The 15,436-nt window shown below is 41.1% G+C and overlaps 1 long non-coding RNA gene across 1 annotated transcript; it reads left to right on the plus strand.

Moving 5' to 3' along the window:
- The first annotated feature begins 22 nt into the window (after positions 1–22).
- LOC114766643 (uncharacterized) lies at positions 23–13,049 on the plus strand. The gene is made up of 4 exons (XR_003742838.1): positions 23–261; positions 843–1,006; positions 11,574–11,636; positions 13,012–13,049. It is a non-coding gene; the product is annotated as an uncharacterized LOC114766643 (long non-coding RNA).
- Positions 13,050–15,436: the final 2,387 nt, after the last annotated feature.

Genomic DNA, 15,436 nt, shown 5'->3' on the forward strand with positions numbered 1-15,436 from the left:
CCGTGTGGCGGCTTCCGTCCTCACACGCCGCGGTCCCCGCTTTTATCCGCGGAGCGACGCGCGGGGTCACCCTTCGTCCGGGGGTCAAGGTCGTCCGCCGATCGTGGCGGACGATGATTATTTAACGCGATGCCGCCGAGCGCTGGGACGTGAACGGACTCCGCGTTTCGGTTTCTTTTCCGAACCGTCGTGATCGAACAAATCTCGTCGAACAAGGAAAGTGCCGATCTGGCCGTTTCTGGCAACCACGCTGCATATGAAGTGAGTTGGGTGCTCTTGCATATTAGTTTTGTTGTTGTTGTTATTATTATTATCATTATTACAGATCCCTTTCATTTCCTCATCCAACATTTCTACAAATTAAACCAACACAGTTGCCACTGCACCAATTTTCTGTCTTTTGTGCGTGTGTCATTTATCTATAATAATGCACGTACTCAGTCCGAGTATACTCGGTGACCATATGTCCTTCCTCTGTTCATCCCTTATTCACTAATTATGCGCACAATTTCTTTGCATTAAAATCATTGATCTCCTACATGGGATTGTAGATTTCATTTAGTCCCGTCAATAAACATGAAAAAAAAAGCAATTATTTTTTTCATGTTATTATGCCTGTACCTCCTCTCAGAGGACTCCTGAGAATCTGCGGGGTTTTTCTCAGGCTGCATTCACGCAGTTTCTTTACCAGGGACAGTGAATGTGGAGGTCTGAAATGAAATGTTGCTGTAATAAAGTTTTATTCTGCTACAAGTCAAAACTTTTTATCTTTGAGACCCCGAGACCTCACAAGAGGTGAATAATTCTATTCTTTCTTCCAAATGATCTCTCTCTTCCCACAGTTCTACAGACAGAAGAATTCCTTTTAGTCCCATCGTTCAAACTGTGGCAAATGGAAGGGATGCCTGCAGTGATGTCAAGTATTTACACACGGCAAAGCCATTACTGTCAGTCTCTCTACCTGCTCATCCAATGGAAGGTTACACCAGATCTGCAGAGAGCCAAGGTACTTTCTATGGAGGTACTTCATTTTCTGCAGCAAATGTATAATGCAAGCTCATCCAGAAAGAATATTTTTGTCACGCTGGTTTGACATGGCGCGGCAGGTGATCTGGAATGATGACTGGACATAACGATGACGTCACGAAACAGGGGTTCAATGAACAGGACCGGAGAGACATCCAGGAACAATGACCCGGCGGTGAACACGTACAGGGCAGCTTTATACGATCAGACACAGGTGAACATGATCAGGACACAGGACGGATCATGACAATATTTCAGACTTCCCTGAAATGTAATGTCTTCCTATATTTAAGAGAAAGTGAAGCGATTGTGAGTACAGTTGACACTTACATTTTATATAAGGAAATATTGAAGGGTAAACCGATGTAGTTGCAATTCTACACTGAAGGCTGTGTTATCCTGATCTACCGAGAAAGGGGGGGGGGGGCTCTGCTGCTGATTTTCATGCTGCTGCTGATACCCTGACAGTCTCAGTCTCCTGGGATTTGTCCATGGGCACAAGGCCAGTTGTTCCTGCAAGTTCGCTTCACCTGCTGCCATGAAAATCCAACTAAACAAACAAATTAACACAATGTCAGGACACCTAATAAAGCCCAATGTCCTTCGGAGTGCACTGCCATTTGTTCTTCACACACTGGCAAACAGTCGTTGCCTGAGGCGGGTCCCCCCATTTGTACACACCTGTACGGCAGTATGGCTGTGAACACCCACCTGGCCCAGAAAGATTTCATGGTGCATTTATGGAAAAAGATTTTCCATAGCATCCTGATCACTAATCAGCCACAGCATTAAAGCCAGTCATCAGTGGTACTTGGAATGGTGGTACATTATGGTCCATTATGCATCAAGTGAACAGTCAGACAAGTTGGTGAGTTGGTATCCGGAAGAATCGGATTCAGTGGCCGATTGCTGGACGCATTGCAGCACACCTTCAATTCTGCTAACACCATGAAAAAGAGCAGTGAAAGTGAAGTGATTGTCACATGTGATACACAGCAGCACAGCACACGGTGCACACAGTGAAATTTGTCCTCTGCATTTAACCCATCACCCTGAGTGAGCAGCGGTTGAGGAACCGGCCCCGTGATCAGAAGGTTGTTGGTTTGAATCCCGATCCGCCAAGGTACCACTGAGGTGCCACTGAGCAAAGCACCGTCCCCACACACTGCTCCCCGGGCACCTGTCATGGCTGCCCACACTCAGAGTGATGGGTTAAATGCAGAGGACAAATGCACCATGTGCTGTGCTGCTGTGTATCACATGTGACAATCACTTTACTTCAGGACAGGGGAGACATCCGGTAACAGGTGAACATGTAACAATGACGCAACGGTGAACAGACACGAACAGGGCAGGTTTATACGATCAGACGCAGGCGAACACGATTAGGAAACATTACACGGGACAAACGTGAAACAAACGTCATGACCGGATCATGACAACCAACAGTCACCAGAGGGGTCAAATTTGACCCTTGATGCCTTTGTGGCCTCAAATTTCACCCTTGTGGCCTCTGGCTTAAAAAGTGATTGTTTTTCGTGATTGTGACACACAGCAAGCACAGCACACGAGTCCCCTGCATTTAACCTATCACCCATAGGGAGTTGTGGGCAGCAGTGGGGAGCAGCGTGTGGGGACGGTGCCTTGCTCAAGAGGACTTCAGCGGCACCTTGACAGCTTGGGATTTGAACCCGCAACCCTTCGGTTATGAGTCTGCTTACTTACCTGCCAGGCAACTACTTTACCTCATGCTGCCAATTCACGATGTGCATGCATTTTATCCTCACATTTCATGCCAAAATAACAACTGAATATATGTATTTAAATACAACCCTACTGTATATTATTGGAAGCCAGAGAGTGACAGATATTTTTTCGTAAAATCCTACAAAAATATACATAAAAAATAGTCTATATCTCAAATGATTCCACAGGCTGGAGGTTTTAAAATTCTCCAAGCCCACTGCCTGGCTGCAGGGCCTCATGTTCATTCAGTTTTGTGTTATCGCTAATGGTTTGCGGGGCTCACATTTGATGTCTGGCATCTCTGCGGGTGTTTTTAGCTGAGACTGAGGGGACTCAGAGGTGGCATCAGTGACATCTGTGGGCTTTTATAAGATTCTACTGCTGTCAATTTCGGTGGCTTTTGGCACAAGCACTTTGGCTTTAACGGATCTGTGCAGCAGAAAGAGAGAAGTCTGACAGGAGGAGTCCTGTTTACCATGACAGCTGAGGAAACAAGAACAGAAATTGCATCCAGAATGGAAATCTTTCACAGTAAGTCCAAGTAACACCTCGAACAGAAAGTATTCTGATTGGACGATAATTACCAGTTCACACATACATAATTCAAAGCAACCCCTGGCATCCAAAAAAAAAAAACAGAGATGCTGCAATTCAGATCCGTCCAGAACAAAAGCACAGAGTGATTAACTGGACCGGGGGTTCTCAAAGCTTCACAAAAAAAAAAAAAAACTTTAACCTTAGATTTAGAAAGACTTCATACCTATGCAGTGTGTGTGTATGACAAAGAGCAAGAAAGAGAGAGAGAGAGATGCTGCTAGAATGAGATCTGACATCAGAACAATACAATAACCAATTTATGACCAATTTATCTTGGATTTAGAGTTCTGGTGTGTGACGCTGGATGTTTATCAGTGATGATACGGAATACATTCTCGAATACACTTCATACCATTCACAAATATATTTCTTGATTCACCAACAAATGTAAAGAGCTTCACAAATACAATTTAAATCTGTGTTAAATGTAACACCATTCACAAATGCATTTCTCGACTCAAAAAAAAAAAAAACGTACATGATGCACAAATGTCAGTGCAGAGTTACATTTATTCACAAACTGATGAACCTGCATTTACAAACCTGCATTCGTGAATATATATTTCTTAAAATAATCATAAATCAAGTTCTCTGCTGAATTTAAATGAAAGTTTCCCTGCTCGCTCATGTCAAGTGGTGTCCATCAGTCACATGTCAACACAGACAGCCTGGTAGGTCACCAGTTGATCCGTAATACCTGGGCCTGAATGATAATTTCTTTTAAACTTTTAAACTTTTCAGATGTATTCCGACACAACTCCAAAGGTAGGCACGAAGCGCTGTGGGGCGGCCTGTGTATATGGATGAGGGCGGATCCGTCTGATATTGTAGAGAGGGAATCTACATGAGCGGGAATGATTGGTGATGTGAGTTGAGGAGGAGAGCCGGGTGTCTGTAGTTACTCCAAGGTTGCATGCAGTTGCAGCAGATCTCTCCTTCGAGTTGATCAGGCAGAGAGCAAGTTCCTGATGTGGTGAAGTAGTTCGGTTTTGGTGGGATTGAGTTTTGGATGATGCGCTGCCATCCAAGACGAGACGTCGGGTAGACGTGCAGAGATCTTGGAGGAAGCATGTACATCTGAGAGAGGAAAAGAGAAGAGGAGTTGTGTGTCATCAGCATAACATGATATTTATTTGTGAGCTTTGAAACTCATCTCCATATGAGTAAGATTTTTTTTTTCATTTGAATGTTAATTTATAAAAAAATGGATATGAATAATCCCAAAGATTAGTATTCAAACAGTACAATTTGGTGAATGCATGAACTAAGCATTTACAGCATAGTTTCATTTATCCTAAATTATTTTCTCAGCACAACCATTTAATTATTAAGTAAGTATAAACTTACAGTTGGTGCAGTTGTGTAGCTGGTCGTGAAATGTGAAAAGCAGAGGTAGAGGAGGCCACTTCAAATAAATAATGCCCAGGGTATGACGTGTCAGCAATAAAGAAAAATTCTAATAGCAGGCATTATTATATCCCCCACGTGTTCAGCACAATTGTGAAATCCGCTCACATGGACAACCACCTATTCTCAAGGCTCCACAGCTTGGGTGACAAACGTAAATTAGACTGTTGTAATACAAGTGCACATTTGAGGAGATAAAAGCTAATCTGTCGGCTCTGCATTCCTCATCAGGTCAGATCTGCTTTGAAAGGATCAGCTTTGACTCCAGCAGTGCGCCACACGTGGAGCTGAGCATGAATCTAAAGCCCAGAGCTCATTACTTTCACCGCTGAGTAAGTTACTGAGGCTGAAGGGGGGAAAAAAAACTTAAAACAGTTCAAATCATGTTCTTATTTGTAAATTCCTTCTCTCAGGAAAATAAATTATTGCTGTGGTCTTGATAAAAAAGAATCTAGCAGTCTGATGGCTTCAATGGATCAATGTGGTTTCTTACCCGTATATTAAGGGAGATTGGGGGCCATTTCACTCAACAGCTGGTCTATCATCATTTATGAGCTTAAGACCAAAATCCTTGCACGAGAATAACCAAAGATTTTTAGTGAAAGTGAAATCGAAGGGATTGTCATTGTGATACACTGCAGCAATGAAACGTGTCCTCTACTTTTAACCCATCACCCTTGGTGAGCAGTGGGCAGCCATGACAGGTGCCCGGGGACCAGTGTGTGGGGACGATGCTTTGCTCAGTGGCACCTCAGTGGTGGATCAAGATTCGAACCGGCAACCTTCTGATTATGGGGCCACTAGGTCACCTCCGCCCCATTCAGTGTAACGATTGCTGGCATTACATTATTTTTGTTTGGCTGATGCTTATATCCGAAGCGACTTACAGATGAGGGCCGACCTTCAAGCAGGTTAATGCGAGTGAAGAACATGTGCGTGAGTATATGGTTTAAAGTGGATGAGGTCTCTCAATAGATGAGTGTTATTCTTGAAGGATGGAGATGCTTTGATGTTTTTTGTGAGCTCATTCTGGGAACCACTGTCAAGGACATTCCAGACTGGGATTGCTTTTGTGTGTGGGCTTGGCAAGGCCAGGAAAAATTCCATGGAGGAACACATCGGTCTGGTTGGAGAAGAAGTGTCACGACACTTGAAGTGAAGATTCAAGTGTGCACAAAAGCAGAATTTATTGAGGTGACACAGAAAAAAAAAACAAGTGGAAATGGGACCCCAAAAACATACAGATAAGAGAACATAAGAAAAATGTCAATTCTAATCTACCTCAAGTGCATTAGTAATCAATTCAGACACATTTAATATACAATTGCTGATGACAAAAACAAGGACAACAACGTTTGCAGTTTCACAGGCAACTGAGCAGAACGTATTGTAATTTGGCATTTTCCATTGAAATGAACTGGAAGGTGAGGTCTCCCTGGATATACCGAGGAACTTCATTATCAAGGGAATGCTGAAAAATGTTGAGTTGGGCACAAGAGATCTTGAACTTATGAATCATCAGTTTTCAGTAAGGTCCCCAATCTCTCTCTCTCTCTCTCTCTCTCTCTCTCACACACACATACACACACTCACAAAGCTTCACCTTCGCTTTTCAAGGTGTTCTTGATTCATATCCTCCCATATGAATTCTAATTCTTTACAATGACCGGATGAGAACTTGTGGAGTGGAGTGGGTGGATGGCAGCCATTTTTCAGCCTTGTCGAGGTGATCCTGCCCTGCTCTGGGACTCCTTCCTGCGCCAGATGTGCCACTCGGTTCAGTGGCTCATCAGTATCCGTTTAAACGGCCCCTTACAGGCATCTGTCTCCATTAAGGACCGGGCCTGAGGGGGTGGGAAGAAAAGTCCCTGCAGCAGAAGAACAAGCACTCAGTGACGCTGTATGCACAAACACACCAACAAATTACTGTCAAGAATAAACATGCACGGATGGGGCTTTACTAAATGCCGTTTTCTTAGCAAATAAGCTGCCCGGATCGACAGGATTCACACTTTTAAGCATGCACATCCACATTTGCACTTTTCCATTTTGACATCACTACCCAAGAGCCTTTTCACACTTGTCAGACTAACACATAAAGTAACACCATATAACAGAGGTATTCCCTACAACAAAAAAAATGGCAGGTCTGTGAGAAGTGTGAAATAAAATCCCTGAGGTTATAAACAAAACTAAAAACCGGGCTTTTATTATACATAACATTACTGTCCCTGGGATTCAATGGTCAATTATGAGGAACAAACAGAGAGAAAAGAGAGACAGAGGTGGGTGGGAAAGGGTGGGAAGGAGGCTGGGGTGAGAGAAAGTTGGTGTGAATGGAGACCTCTTTTGTAAGCCTGCCTCACCTTGAGCCAAAATCAATTAATTTTTTTTTTAACCACATCAGAGATAACTTTGATGGGCATTTGAACCTAATGGTGATCTGGATGTGCAAATTAATTTCCTGGCCCCCTTTTCATCATGCGCTAAGGGAGGGTAAAAGAGAGATTGGGGTTTTTTTAAGAATGAGCGTCATCCCCGTGAGGTCGGTAGTTATCTCTGCGCCTGTGAAAGTGACTGTTAGAAAAAAAATAAATCAATAGACGTGGATCCCTTTGAACCCAGGGCATTCTCTTATCTTAAGACGAGGCACCTGTGCCACCGTTTGCCACTGAGGTCTCTGCCTCATCCAGGCCTAATGCAGATGGTTTGATGCTGCAATTTTCGCGGATGATATTAAATGGCATATAAATATGGCTCCTGTGCTAAAGTGCAAAAAGCAAAATGTCATTATTGCCGACCTCATCTGCAAAACCCATTCGTCACCTGTGAGACAAAGGTTCCTGTGAACTGATTTAAACTCAAACTGATAATCTCTAGTAATAGATAGTGTAACCAATAAGAATGGTGGATGTTATCTGCACCATTTACAGTGGGGCAAAAAAGTATTTGGCACCCACTGACTGTGCAAGTTGTCCCACTTACAAAGATAAGTGGTCTGTAATTTTTATCACAAGTTCACTTCAACTGTGAGAGACTGAATGTAAAAAAAAAAAAAGAAATCACATTGTACAGTTTTTATTTAAATATATTCATAGAATTGTTCAGAAAGTAAGTATTTAGCACCTAAAAACAAGCAAGAACTCTGTCCCTCGCTGCTTCCTTAACCGCTAGGCCACCATTACCGGAGTGGTGCTACTTTTTGTTAATGCCATAAACATAAACCGCACTGCTGTAAATACTTTCTAGACAAATTAATGGAATGATTGATAAATGTTAAAAAAAACATTAGAAGTCGCTAATCCCAGGAAAAGAACATAGTAATATGCAAAGAAATATGCAAGGGGCACTAGTGGCCTACTGGTTAAGGAAGCGGTCCCGTAATCAGAAGGTTGACGGTTTGAATCCCAATCCGCCAAGTTGCCACTGAGGTGCCCCGTCCCCACACACTGCTCCCCGGGCACCTGTGATGGCTGCCCACTGCTCACCAAAGGTGATGAGTTAAAAGCAGAGGACACTTTTTATTGTGTGCACCGTGTGCTGTGCTGTGTATCACATTGACAATCACTTCACTTTCATTCACTTTCAATAGTCTTTCACAACTTCCTTTTATTTATAATTAAGTAATATTGCACTGTATGCAACATGACTAGTATTGTTATACATAATGACCAAGTGTTAGTTAAAGCAAAATTTTATCCAGCTGAAATACCCATTATTTTATTTAGGGCTTAAAGATCAGTTTCGAGTTTCAAGATCAGAGAAGAGAGGATTTCCAAGAGTGAATGAATCAGATCCATGGGTACAACCAAAAACATTTTTAGAAAGTGGCAGGGACAAGTCTGCAGAGACCCCACATTTTCTGCCTGGCTTAATCCAATTTTTCCACTCAAGTTCAAGATGGAGTCAGGCCGCTGGTGTGAGCATTCCTACTGACGACCACCGGGTGCTACAGCAGACACCATGCACTGGCACTGGGGATGCTCTCTTGCGATCTGCACAGAGAACACTCAAAAAACATCTCCCCGGTGGCTCTCTGAGTGAAGAAAAGATTAATAGAAACTGAGAGAAGAGATGTTCAGGTGTGCAAAATACTGCTCTTTGCATTCATTTTTTCAAATATATAAATGCATTTTTAAATATATTTTTTAGTTTGTTTCAGCAACTGACAGTACTGAGAGTGACTGTCCCACTACCTGTTAATTGGTTATGAGCTTCAGTTGCAGTGCATTCTTTTGAGAATTTAATTTTTTGCAATTTCAAACTTTGGGCTTCATGACAAAGGCTTGAATACTAATGTACATGTGCGTTCTTATAAAAAAAAACGGTAACATAACAAAATATTGAAAATGTGATGTGCTGTAACTGCTAAGCTATGGAACTCCAAATAGTTCAAAATTAAATACAACATAATGAAATAAAAAACACATGAATAAATAAGAGAATGATATATAATAGAAACATAACATTAGTATATATAATAGTACATTCATATAAGATTCTGCTATATAAATGTACTATTAAATGTATTATTGTGAAATATTATTTTATGGTCATTATTTTTTCCCCAAAAGTCAGAGTCAGCCATTTATTTATAAATGCCGTTTTCAAAATGTTCAAAATGACTAATTTATTTCAAAATGCAACTTTGTTATTCCGTCCAGAGGGTTGTGCTGTGTGGTCATTTAAATAAATGATACAGTCAGCATGGCTTTCTTGACTCCAACTTTATTGTGGCATTTCCATACAGCCATGACCCCTTGAGCCCTTTTTAGCGGGATGGGTCAGTGTGTAGTGGGGGCAACTATGGTGAAGCACAAAGAGTGAAGAAAGAGAATTTCACACCGCTGCTGGGGTTTCCATTACACTCACTATTTGTTTGGCTTACATTACCTAAGTTCCACCACATTACACGTACCAAATGTGGCTTATATGTAAGATAAAAGGAAATAATAAAAAGAACCACAGGAGCTTGGACCAGTCTGCTGGGTTCCTCTTGCTTTCTGAAGGGTCAATCTGCAGCAGGACCGGGGTAGACGACTAACTCCGCCCTCAGCGTAGTGCCGATTGCATTTAAAGGAGTACTTCATATGGTGATACGAAGGATAAAAAAATGACCAATTTTGTTATGTAAAATGCATGGGAGTGAATGGGAGGATGGAATGATGAAAAGTAAAAGTGGAGGATGGGGGTGTGAGGGGGAAAGAGGTTGAATGTTGTTTAATCAGTTAAATTAGGTGAATATGTGAAATATGTGGTGTTTGATGGTTGATGGTTTCGCCATGATTCCCTAATCATCAGTCTGCCAATCAACTCATCAGACAGGAGCATTTAAGGACAGAGATGAGAGTTTCGGAGTGTTGGAGAAAAGTTAGCAAAAAGCCTATGTTGCGTGTTAGTGTGGTCAGTGTTGTTAGTTGTGTTTTTGTTGCATAAACTGTACAGTCTCTCCTTTTATGGTGTGTTGTTCCTCCTGTCGGTTGTTGTTGTAATGTACAGCACTCTATTTCACTTCAGCCTGGTACGTGTGTATTCCCGCCTCATACATCCCTTTCCTTTGTTGTCACGTTTCCCAACCCCCAATTTAATTGGTTCAATTTGGTGAATAGGTGAAATATGTGGTGGTAAAGTGTGATAAAAGTGGGGGTGAAAGAGTGAGTTGACCTCAGATAAAGGTGCGTACCACATTTCATGTCAAAATGTGGGAATGTGTGGAACTGGGGATGAAGACTGTAAGAGGAGAAATTTTCCTGATAAGAATAATTATAAAAAAGAAGAAATAGGAGAACAAGATTTACCTCCCGCAACTGGGTGGTAGTAGCCTAGTGGGTAACACACTCGCCTATGAACCAGAAGACCCAGGTTCAAAACCCACTTACTACCATTGTGTCCCTGAGCAAGACACTTCATTATGTCTTATTTATTTATTTATTTGTTTGTTTGTTTGTTTGTTTGTTTGTTTTGAATGATTTGGAGTTCAAAACTAGGCAACCACTGCCCCATATTATGTAAGCCACATATTGAATTATTCTCTCCTTGGATGAATTCTATTGTGTCTTCATTATGCAACATGTATTAATTTTTACTCTGGCTGAGACAAAATGTGACACCAGGAACCTTGAGAACGTAATTTGTCTAGACAGAGGAGCAGTTGATCATTCTGCCCTTGAAGAATGAACATCATTGCTTTGGCTCTAGACTCTTTATTGGAGGCTTCTGCTGACTCATTATACACCAACAAACCTCTGTTCTTTAGTAGTGGGATTTACCAAATGTTTCGGTTTCTTTTTTCTTTTGGAATCAGCCGAGGAGGATAAAGGATGTGTGAAGTTGGCCAAATCTCTCACTTACTGGCCCACGTAGCTTCATTTGAGATGCTTGGGGCCTATCATCGATAGACACGGTGTGCTGTGGTGATGAGAAATTACACAGGGATACACCAGACTAGACCTCCTACACACATACAGTTCTGGGCAGCCCCTTCATTTGCCATTTTGTCATTTTTGTCGGATACCATCCTTTTTTTTTGGTTTACACACCACAATGAGACACAAAGGGCTGTTGACAATTTATAAGAGCCAAAGCATCCCAGGCAGCATACAAACATAAAAATACATACAGGGAAAGGCTTTGGTTTTAAAATGGTGCTGACCCCTAAATAGCCCTGAATGATTAATGAGGGCCTCAGAGTTACCCTCCAAAACACACACACACAAACACACACTCACAAATAGAAGCAGTTCTGTGAAGCAGGTCCAGATTTGCTCATTAATTAAGGGCCTCTCTTGTCTGCACAGCATTTACATCATAGACAACTGTCTGGCTGAAGAGGATGAAGTCTGAAGGCTGAGATGAACAAGGTCAGAAATATTGCTCCAGTGTGCTGGTCTCTTCCACTACAGCCTCTGTGGGCCACATATAACAGATATGTTTTCCTTTTTTTTAATTGAGCAATCAATGTATTGGATCTTGCATTGTACTAAGCAAGGACAACCATGTAATGATTTCAAGTAAGCATTCAAGAGGCACAGGAGAGAAAAAAACAATTATTTGCTGAGACATGACTAATTATGGTGATAACAGGAACTGAAAAGCACATACATTTCCACAACAGCCAATTATGGCAAACACAAGAAATCGGTTCCTTAAGACTAAACCAAGACTTATACAGTCACAAATAATGGAAACCGAAGTTGTTTATATTAAATGCATGTTATTTACACTCCTTTCCAAGGTGTGTTGCATGCTATAGTTAGAAATATTTTCATAGAAACAATGATAATAATAGTTTTTGTTTTTTTTTTTGCTTAGCTGACTTTCCTGTTAATAACATCCATGTTTGCTATATGGGACTGAATTTTTAGAGCATTTTATAGTTTACAGCAAACTATAATAATTTTAAAATAGTGAAATGTGCAGACTTCATAGAGGTAAAGGAAAGTAAAATACTGTAAAAGTCGGTCTGACCTACAGTTCAGGCCAAAAGTTTGGACAAACCTTCTCATTCAATGTTGTTTTCTTTATTTTCATGAACATTTACGTTGGTAGATTCTCACTGAAGGCATCAAAACTATGAATGAACACATGTGGAGGTATGTACTGAACAAAAAAGGTGAAATAACTGAAAACATGTTTTATATTCTAGTTTCTTTGCTCTGATTACTGCTTTGCACACTCTTGGCATTCTCTCGATGAGCTTCAAGAGGTCGACACCTGAAATGGTTTTCCAACAGTCTTGAAGGAGTTCCCAGAGGTGTTTAGCACTTGTTGGCCCCTTTGCCTTCACTCTGCGGTCCAGCTCACCCCAAACCATCTGGATTGGGTTCAGGTCCGGTGACTGTGGAGTCCAGGTCTCCACTTTTGTGTGTTCATTCATAGTTTTGATGCCTTCAGTGAGAATCTACCAATGTAAATGGTCATAAAAATAAAGAAAACACATTGAATGAAAAGGTGTGTCCAAACTTTTGGCCTTTATTGTATTCTCCTTGTGTGAGGTAGGTACAGGTCACATTAGTCAAAAAGTTCCTGATGTTTTAATACACCAAGGGCAAACAAATGAATTAATATTTGTGGAATAACTATTAAATAAATCTGAATTTAATATTTTAATGTATACATGGAATACAATTCTTGGTGGCTTGAAGAATTTGCACATGCTCTGGGAGAAGCTCTTATGACCCTCTTTTCTTGACCTTTTTATATGAACTCAAATGGTTTTACCGCAAGATTCCACAGATCAGATCAATCTACAACGATCAAGGTTGCATCGGGACACCGGATCTGTGAGTAATCTCCTGTAATGAGATGGTTGCGATTAAGATGGATACAGCTTCAATGTAAGATAACTGAGAAATAATGCTGAACACTGAGATAAGTGTTAAATAATAAGTGAAAATGATGAGAAGGAACATGGCCAAAACCAAAAGGTTGCCACCAATGCTTAAGTGTATTGAGCAATTAACGGGCCATCAGAGACTGAGGGTTAATGGCTCTGTGGCAGCAAAGTTAAATGAGACTAAATCCATCAAAATTAAGATGATAATAACATCGATTGACCCTAGATCCAGAATTCAATCTGATTTAACAGGGAAAACATCAGTTTACATCTCTACGAGAATAAGTTCTCTTGCTGACAGTGCAATACTGTATTTGCAGTAAAATGTTCAGTCACATTCACGTGTTTTATGTCTTTGAGGTATGATGTTAATAAACAGGAACAAGGTTCTTACTTTCCCTGGATGGAACAAAACCATAAAGCAGTCGCAGCAAATAATGCAGTAAACAGAATCAGCATGTTCAGTCGAAAGCAGCACCAGCAGTTGGGGATTGGAGAAGGAAAATGTTAAAATACAAAGAAAGTCACATAAAATTATGTTCTATTATGTTCCATTGTGAATGTAGACCCTTTATACATGCAAAGCACTATTGAGCAAAGAGGCAGGATGGATGCATGAGCTCAACATAATTAGCATGTCTTGGTCCATCACTATAACGATCCGTCTGATGCCCAGTACCACATAAGTCCTATGTGTCGAGCATAAAAAAACCTCACCAGAACCCCACTTGATCATCTAAAAAAATTACACTTCACCAGACACAGATCAATATTTCTGAGTGGCTGCAATAAATATGCCATCAATAGCAATCCATACATGCTTAGATTTGAGGCTTTCAGGAATTGGATCAATAGGCATTCAGGGGTTCAAAGGGGGTTGATCTAATCGATCAAAGACACAGCTTGCTGGCAGAGAGTTAGTCCACTAAAAGGAAATCAATGTGCGAACAGTCCAGTCTACAAACTAGATGCAATTCAGAGAGAAAGGTTTATAAACTGTTTAGAATTTGTCTTAATGTGTGCATAAATGGCCTTTGAGAGTAAGCCAGTCAGTGAAAGTAAAGTGATTGTCTTTGCGAAACATTGCAGCACAGCACACGGTGCACACATCGGAATGTGTCCTCTGCATTTAACCCATTACCGTACAGCCATGATAGGCACCCAGGGAGCAGTGTATGGTAACAGTTCAGAACTCAGTTGGTTGCCCATGTTGTGGGTCAGTTGCTGATCAGACTTCTTCTAGAGGTAGGTAGGATTCTTCCAGATTCCTCACATTCACATTTTTTATGATTTCCTCATAAAAAATGGTTCAGGTGAATCGCCCATTTTGTAATGAAATAATTGCAATCACTTGAGACTAATTATTTTCAAAATATGCAATTCATTAGTTAGAATGTTTTAAGCCTAAAGCCTTCTATAATGCATGTTTACAGCTATGACATTGTGGGTCAATTGTGAGAAAACTAAAGACTGACAGTAAATAAAATGAAATAAAATTAGTTTTAAATTACACTAAACTATCAAAAAAATCCAGAATAAAATAGAATTAGTGTCACAAAATACACAGACACAGCAGGTGCATTGTGAACACACCACAATCGCGCCACTGCCATGTTTTGAGCGCGGCAGCCTTGTAGGTCCATTTAAAAAATAATGTAAATACAACACGCAAATGATGTGTCATCTGAATATGCCCTAAATTCCATTCACTGTCTGTCTCCATCTTTATGCAGGGATATTGTTTGACTAGGATGAATGTCATAGGTCAGATCCACACAAGAACAAGACATAACACTTTAATTATTTCAAATGAATCGTTCTGTTTTTGTCGGCCTTGCTGACACAGTTGAATATGTCTTAAGCACAGTGGCAATGGTGGGATTATGTATCATCAGTGAATCATCGGTTCTGCCAGAAGGGAGAAGTAATGTCGCCCAGAAGGAACATTCATTCAGTCACCCAGTTATTAAATTGCATCATATTGTGTGACCCGTGCTGCTCTGTGCTGAAGATCACAATGCTTTGCAGTGGAATATTGAGAAACACTTCATTTGTCTAGTCAGTGGGAGCAATCCAATCAGCAACACACCATTATTTTTCTCAGCTATGGTTTGGTTTAGGGCGGACAGCGGTGCGTTGTCTACAAATAAAACACGGTGCCCTGTCCATCAGCTCAGCTTGACAGCATCCCTGATGAACTGGACATGCTGCTGCACTGATTGCCTTCAGCCTCTTATGTAGAAGCCTGACAGCCCATAAGAAACTGACTTTCCAACCCCTCTGACCTCCTTCGATCGCACACTTCTCCCAAGGGAGGCAATCGGC

This window comes from Denticeps clupeoides, chromosome 2 (assembly GCF_900700375.1).
Source record: "Denticeps clupeoides chromosome 2, fDenClu1.1, whole genome shotgun sequence".
Classification (NCBI taxonomy): Eukaryota; Metazoa; Chordata; class Actinopteri; order Clupeiformes; family Denticipitidae; genus Denticeps; species Denticeps clupeoides.